Below are 8379 nucleotides of genomic sequence, written 5' to 3'. Positions count from 1 at the left end.
AGTATGAAAGTATGGCATTTTGTGCATAGGCATCAACTTGGGTAGACTAAGTTTGAGGATGAAGGTAATATGAAATAATTTAAATTTTTCATCGAAGATAGTATATCAACCTCTGAGAATCTAGCTTTTGTACTGGATAATTTAGGGTTTGTATGAATTTTCAAGCAGCTGTTGGGGACTGTGAAAGCATTAAATTATTGCTGATGGCATAAACATGGAGGTTAGTTAATTTTGAAACATCTATTGAATTGTGTAGAGTTTTGCCTTCAAATCAGAAAATCAGAATGGCAGCCTTCTAACTGAAAAGGAAGCATTTAATTCCTTTCCTTTTAATTTCCTGTCCCATTTTACCCCCACCAGACTTTTTTCTTTACTGGTCACTAGAGAGCTTGAACTGTTAGAAATTTCTGTGATATAAATAGCAGTAATAGTCTTCCAGGGCAGAGGTAGATTGGTGTAAGTGTGTGTGTTGTCATTTATCCCTTATCATTGTAACTGTCAGTTGTACTCAAAGCTTTTGGTCTCAGGACCTCGTTATACTCTTAAAAATTATTGGGGTTCCAAAGAGCTTTTGTGTATGTGGGTTGTACCTATATTTACCATAATAGAAATTTAAACTGAAAAATTAAAAAAAAACTCATTTGTAATTCATTTTAAAAAACCCTACTCGTTTATGTAAATAGCATAAAAGACAATGGGCTTCTTATCACTTCTGCATTCAATCTGTTATGGTATTACACATATAGCCTCTGGAAAACAGAATAAGTGAAAAAGGCAAATAACTTTAAAAATTATTATGAAAATAGTTTTGACCTTGCAAAGTCCTTTTAGGGGACTAGGACATCAGTTGTCCCTGGACCACACTTTGAGAATCACTATATTAATTGTTCTGAAGTGTAGAAAATGCGAGACTTTCTTTTTTCTCTCAGTTCCAAGTTTATGAAATAAGACAAACTCTTCTGTACTTCTTTCCTAGTAGTGTAAGAATACCTTGTCATTTAGTTTACCTTAATTTGGTTAACCCTTTTGGAAAACCTACCATTTCAAATTCTGAAGGACAAATATAGAATATATACATATACAGGTTTATAAACCATGATTTCCCTTATGTGATGATATATTTTGACAAGTGAGAATACAGCCCTGACTGGTTTGGCTCAGTGGATAGAGCGTCGGCCTGCGGACTGAAAGGTCCCAGGTTCGATTCCGGTCAAGGGCATGTACCTTGGTTGCGGGCACATCCCCCGTAGGTCTGCAGGAGGCAGGAGGCCGCTGATCGATGTTTCTCTCTCATCGATGTTTCTAACTCTCTATCCCTCTCCCTTCCTCTCTGTAAAAAAAACACCCAATAAAATATATTTAAAAAAAGAAAGAAAAGTGAGAATACAGAATTTCTGTACATTAAACATTTTATATGTTGGTAAGTATCTTTTCTCAAAGTCCCTTATGGATCTCCCCTCAGCCCTCATTGATTTATAGAGTTCGTTTTTCCCCATTGCTTTTCAGAGAGAGTGGAGGGGAGGGGGGAGAGCGAGAGCGAGCGAGAGAGAGAGAGAGAGAGAGAGAGGAGAGAGAAAGAAAGATGGATGTGAGAGACATGGATTGGTTGTCTCCTGCATTCAACCCAACCAGGGCTGGGGATCAGATGGAACCTGCAACCCAGGTATGTGCCCTTGAATGGGAATCAAACCTGGGACCCTTTGGTACTTGGGCCAACACTCTAACCACCTGGCAACACTGGCCAGGGTGATTGATAGAGTTCTTATTTGAGTTTTGTTTTCATTTTACAATTAGTTTTTATAATTATTTATTAAATTGCTGTAACTCTTTATTTAGAGAATTCTAATGCATAAGGTTTTGTATATTTTCTTTTTTATATTCTTACACTTTGCTTTTTCTAGTTCTTATTTTTTATTTGCTTGTGATATTTTAACTTAAGCTTCACTTTTTTCCCTTTTCTTTATAGCTTCCAAGGTTTGTATTGTGAACAAGTTGGTTGTTTCATGTGTTCATTTGTAAGTTTGATTGTTTGATGTCTTAAACATTGATGTTATAGATCTGTGCTGTCCAACCAAGTATAATGGAAGCCACATATGGAATTTAAAATTTTCTCATAGCCACAGTTTAAAAAAGTAAAAAACAAGTGAGTTTCATTTTAATATATTTTATTTAACCAAGTATATTCAAAGTATTTCAACATGTTTCCAGTATAAAATTTGTATAATGAGATATTTTATATTCTTTTTGGGGGGGATAAGTCTTCAAAATCTGTTCTCAATTTTTCAATTTGGACTAGCCACATTGGCTTCCATATTGAACAACACAGAGATAGAGGAGAGTAGCTGCTCTGCTTAGGGCAGAAAAGCCCAAGGAGCCTAGAAAAGCTAGAAAATTTTACTTGTGTGATGAGAAAAAATGGAAAACAATGTCACTGCAAAATGAGGCTGTGTTTTGACTACCAGTACATGTCCTAATCTCTCATAGACTTGTATTGTGATAAACTTTAGGGAGGTGTGGAGTCTATAGAGGGAAATTGGAGGGGTATCAAGTTACTATGGTCTTGTGGGTGATAAGGAGCATTAGGCAAGAGTTGGACAAGGGAAGCCAGCATTGATTGACCTCCAGTGGGTATCTTGCTTGAGGCTAGACATTTAACTTACCTTAATTCATTTAATTACCACCTCAACTTAAGATGATGATTATTATTCCTAATGGTGGAAACTGAGGTCAGGAAGTTAACTAAGTTTCTCCAGGTCACACAGGTGGTAAGTACTAGCAAGCTCTCTGATTTCAAAGCTTTTGCTCTTTCTAACCACAGTATTTTGTGTTTTTTAAAAAAATATATTTTTATTGATTTCAGAGAGGAAAGGAGAGGGAGAGAGAGATAGAAACATCAGTGATGAGAGAGAATCATCGATTGGCTGCTTCTTACATGCCTCCCACGAGAGACTGAGCCTGCAACCTGGAACGTGCCCTGGCTGGGAATCGAACTGTAACCTCCTGGTTCATAGGTCAATGCTCAACCACCGAGCCACATCAGCCAGGCATGTGTGTTTTTTTGTTTGTTTGTTTGTTTGTTTTTGCAAATCAGATTCTAGTCTTAACTCTATTTCTAACTAGTTGTATGACCTTGAAGAAAAGTTTCACCTGTGGACTTAGTACCTTCATTAGTCCAGTTAGAGTTGACCTGGGTCCCTGAGAGACTACTGAGAAGGTGAGCTTGGGTTATAAGTATTGCTGCTAGGGAGAAGGGTTTCTCCAGAGTTAAATAAACTGTTAAGGGATCAGGTTTATTTTGGTTTCAGAAGCACCATTAAGGGGTCTAATAATAAGCCCTAATGTTATGGAGTACTTAAGGGCCATATACTGTTCTGTCTTTACATGTATTAACTCATTTAATCCTCACAGTCACCTATGAGGTAGGTTCTATTAATATTAGTATTGCCTTTTCACAGATGAGGGCAGTGGAACAGAGAGGCTAAAGCAGCTTGCCCCAAGGCCACAGAAGTAATACGAGGTAGAACTAGGATTCAAACATAGCTGACTCCAGACCTGTACTCTTAACTCACTACTTAGGTTCGAAGACTTATATCATGTTTTTCAGTTAATCACTGTGTATTTTATCACTTGCTACTTGAACATATACTTCCCATAAAAGTGTAAAATACTGCCACTGCTCTAAAGCTGTTGGTCTTATTGATAGATGCACCAAGCTTTTTCATATAGAAAATAAGTTACTACATGTCTCAGCTGGCTGGTGTGGCTCAGTGAAGTGTCATCCCTTGCACCAAAAAGTGGACCATTTTGATTCCTAGTCAGGGCACATACTCAGGTTGCTGGTTCGGTCCTAGTCAAGATACACAGGGGAGGCAACCAATCCATATTTCTCTCTGACATTGATGTTTCTCTCTCTCTCTCCCCCCTCCCTTCCTCTCTCTCTAAAATCAATTAAAAAACATAAAAATTAGTTTTTGAGGTCAGTTTAGATCAGGTAAACTTGACAAGTGCATTGTTATGACTTGAAAAAGAGCTATAGTTTATTTACTTTGCACATCTATAGAAGTTCATTATATAGTTGTAAAATTGATTAAATGATAATTTTATGATTAAAAATTTTAGATATCATTATGTTGAATGCTCTAATTTTACAGATGAAAAGATAATACCAAGAAAGTAGAGCTAGCCCTAGGGGTTTGGCTCAGTGGATAGAGGGTTGGTCTGCGGACCCAGGTTCAAATCCGGCCCAGGGCACATGCCTGGGTTGTGGGCTCCATCCCCCCCAATAGGGGCATGCAGGAGGCAGCCAATCAATGATTCTCTCTCATTGATGGTTCTCTCTCTCTATTCTTCTCCCTTCCTCTCTGAAATCAATAAAAATAAATAAAAAGAAAGTGGACATTTCTGTTCTAAAACTGTATTAGGGAAAACCTACCTAAGTTAGTAAAAGGGGAGAATTTATTCTAAGAATGTAAGGATTTCTTTCACAACCCAAAGGCAGAAATAGAGCTAGGCCTAGGAACTTTAAAAATTAAGGTGTGTGTTGGGGAGCATTCCCTATCCTCTCAACTTTATTCTGAGTTGACCGTTTTTTTTTGTATTAAACATTATTTTATTAACTCAGCAAAACTAACAGCGCAAGTTTTAAAATCGGCAGTCTCCCTTCCAGTGCCCCCCCCTCACACGCGCGCGCGCAGACGCACACACGTACACTCCCCAACCTAATGATAGTTTCACATATATTTTAACTTTATGATGGTGCAAAAGTGATATCCCGAGATCTTGGTTTCTAATGCCATCCATAGAGCTCTTTGAAAAGAAACCTGATTCTAAGACTGTGTTCCTAGATTGCTTTCCTTTTCTTTGTCTCCGCCATCTTGTGCGTCCGCCTTGTGCGTCCTCTGGCGTCACCTGCGTCCCCCTTGTGCGTCCGCTGACGTCACCTGCGTCCCCCATCTTCGCCTGCGTCCCCCATCTTCGCCTGCGTCCGCCATCTTGTGCTTCTGTCCTTTGGTGCTTAGCCCAGCTTCTGCGGAGCCTGTCGCTGGGGAGACACCCATCACTAACCTAGGTGACCACGACATTGCCCCCTTCATCCTCTGTGGTGAGTCCGGTCTGCAGAACCCATGACTCAATCCCAGAGGAGAAGACCCTAGAGCGCGGGAGTGCGCCGTGCGCGGTGCGGGGTGCGCGGTGAGGGGGGACATAACTCTATGATACTCGGGCCACGTGGCAGCAGAAGTTCCAGTTCCAGTTAGACACAGTGCATGCCTTTCTCTTTTTCCTTTAATTTCTCTCTTCTAAATCTTTGACGAAAGAGTGTTCATCTTGATTCATTTTCCCCACCTGGTCAGGGTTGGATCACAGGGTGGAAACCTGTCTGCTGGGAACCCTCGGTCGGTGGGCTGTGGGTGCCCAGAGGAGAGTGGGTACTGAGTTTACATATTTAGGATAAAATTTTGACTCACAGATTACCAATCCTCCCCTCTTTTTTTTTTTTTGCTTCTTTGCCGTATGATGTTTCCATCATAGTGTATCTGGAACCTAGATTTTTTTTTTTTTTTTGAGAAAGCATAATCTGCCGCTCTCAAGATCGCACCTGAGGATATATTTTATTATTGATTTTAGAGAGAAAGGAAAGGAGATAGAAACATAGATGAAAGAGAAACATGGATGGGTTACTTCCTGTACACACCCTGACCGGGGATCAAACCTGCAACCTAGCCCTAGCTGCTTTGGCTCAGTGGCTAGAGCACCGGCCTGTGGAGCGAAGGGTCCCAGGATCGATTCTGGTCAGGGGTTGCGGGCTCAGTCCCTAGCAGGGGCGTGCAGGAGGCAGTAGATCAATGATTCTCTCTCCCTTTCCCTTCCTCTCTGAAATCAATAAAAATAAAATAATTAAAAAAACAATAAACACCCTGCAACCTAGGTATGTGCCCTGATGGGAATTAAACCGGCAACTTTTTGGTGTATGGGACAATGCTCCAACCGAGCCACCCGCTGCATAGTATCTCTTTTTAAAAATTTCCTTTAGATGGAACTTTTTTTCAGAAAGGTGAATATTAGCTGTTTGAGACCTTATAAGATGATAATAATTGTTGAATAGAGAGTTACTTTGACAAGAAGTGAAATATATGGTTTTAAGCACTGTTGAAATAGATTAATGAAACACAAAGCAGTCTACTCTTAAATCTCCATTAAATGTGACCAATACATCTTGATGAGTCAGAGTAATAATTGGTATCCATAATGATGCTGAGAAAGATAATGAAATATTAAACTTTTCATCCAGTTTAATTTCTTTATTCTAATTATTTTGGAAATTGATAATCAGTGTGATGTTGATAGCCAGAATGTGTGATTATTCAGACACTACCTTTTTTTCCTGGTACTCATTTGTGTGCAATGCCTCATATCACTTAGAAAATTCTAAGCTCATTAAATTTTATCTTTAAAAACGGTTTTGGGGGGAAAGTCCCATAGTTTACTTTAATCTTTAGTGTGTTAGTAAAGTAGTTCTCCGAAGGGTCTAAAATATTTCATACTATTTTCCAAATTATAGATAGCTCTCTTGTGCTTTACTTTTCCAGAATGAAAGTATATAGCTTTTGGATTAATGAAGTACTAATAAAAATTTTGATATTCTATCTTGTGAATACTTTGCTGTCTTAAGTAAGTGAACATATGATGTGGTACAATCCATAAGACTTCAAGGTAACTTAGAGACAAATGGGGACAAAGAGGCACCTAGAATGCCTCTTGATAAGATGGGAAATACAAAAGAACTGGTTGGGGGAAGATATACTTATGATTCTGTTTAGAAATGATTTTGAGATCCCTGTGGGGATCCAGAAGTGACAGGCGATCTGCTATCTAGAGTACTGGTATGAGGATGGAGATTGTCAAGATAATAGTAAAGAAAGGTATTAGTGAAAGCTATGGGTTTAGGTGAGATCACGTAGGGAGACAGTGCTTAGATGAGATGAAAAAAAAAGGTGCAAGCCCTAGCTGGTTTCGCTCAGTGGATAGAGCCTGTGTACTGAAAGTTCCCAGGTTCGATTCTGGTTAAGGGCACATGCCCGGGTTGTGGGCTCAATCCCCAGTGTGGGGCATGCAGGAAGCCGACGACCGATGATTCTCTCTCATCATGGATGTTTCTCTCTCTCTCTCTCTCTCTCTCTCTCTCTCTCTCTCTCCTTTCTCTCTGAAATCAACAAAAATATATTTAAAGAAAAAGAAAAAAGAAAAGCTGCAAGAACAGAATCCTAGGGAACACCAGTGATTAAGGAGTAGCTCAAGGAACATGAACTTAGAAAAGACAGAAATAAGCAGCCCAAGAATAGGAAAAGAATCAGGAAAATAGTGTCAGGCCAGTGTGCTCAGTGGTTAAGCATTAACCTATATACCAAGAAGTCACTGGTTCAGATTCCCTGTCAGGACACATGCCCAGGTTGCAGGCTTGATCGCCATATGGGGAGGAGGGGTAGCATGCAGGAGGCAGCCCATCAGTGTTTCTCTCATCAGTGTTTCTATCACTTCCTCTCCCTTCCTCTCTCTAAAAAGTCAATTATAACATTTAAAAAAATAGTGTCATGAAGCCGAGTGATGAGCTATGCTATGTTGCAGAAGGTTTCTGAGATAATAGGGACTGGGATATAACTACTGAATTTGGCAATTAAGGATTTTTTTTAGATAAAAAAAATGGACTTTTACAAAAACAATAATACACTTTCATTGCAGATAGATTAAAAAACAAATTAGCGCCCTGACTGGTTTGGCTCTGTGGATAGAGCATTTTTGGCTTAGTGGATAGAGCGTCGGCCTGCGGACTGAAGGGTCCCAGGTTCGACCCCGGTCAAGGGCATGTACCTTGGTTTCGTGCACATCCCCAGTAAGGGGTGTGCAGGAGGCAGCTGATCGATGTTTCTCTCCCATCGATGTTTCTAACTCTCTATCCCTCTCCCTTCCTCTCTGTAAAAAAGTCAATAAAGTATATTTACAAAAAACCAAATTAGCGAAAAGAGGGGGAAAAGGTAAAACTTCCTGATACTCTTCTATCCCAAGATAACCATTTTTAAAAAACGGGATTTAAAAAAAAATCCTCACCCAAGGATATTTTTCTATTGATTTTTAAGAGAGAGTGGAAGAGAGAGGGAAAGACAGAAACATCAGTGTGAAAGAAACACATCGATTGGTTGCCTCCTGCAAGTGCCTTGATCAGGGCCTGGGCTGGGGAGGAGCTTGCAACCAAGGTTTGTGCCCTTGACCTGAATTGAACCCAAAACCCTTTGGTCTGCAGGCCGATGCTCTATCCACTGAGCCAATCCAGTTAGGGCCAAGGTAACTATTTTTTAACCATTTGTGTATATGATTCTTTCAGCC

At 39.8% G+C, this 8379-nt stretch overlaps 1 protein-coding gene across 2 annotated transcripts in view; it reads left to right on the top strand.

Annotated features, from left to right (window-relative positions):
- The window catches only part of KLHL15 (kelch-like family member 15), a 31084-nt gene continuing 22705 nt past the window's right edge, over positions 1-8379 (top strand). Inside the window, exons 1-2 of one of the 2 annotated variants that reach the window (XM_014536055.1) lie at positions 1-64; positions 2057-2143. The gene's annotated coding sequence lies outside the window, so the exon portion shown is untranslated. Of the gene's footprint in view, positions 65-1925; positions 2144-8379 lie in introns of those variants that run through there. The other variant, XM_005861750.2, reaches the window with a different exon arrangement.

The sequence above is a fragment of the Myotis brandtii genome, unplaced genomic scaffold (genome assembly GCF_000412655.1).
Source record: "Myotis brandtii unplaced genomic scaffold, ASM41265v1 scaffold156, whole genome shotgun sequence".
In the NCBI taxonomy this organism is placed as follows: Eukaryota; Metazoa; Chordata; class Mammalia; order Chiroptera; family Vespertilionidae; genus Myotis; species Myotis brandtii.
Note: the sequence above shows the minus strand (reverse complement) of the source record. Positions and strands in the feature narration are given on the sequence as shown.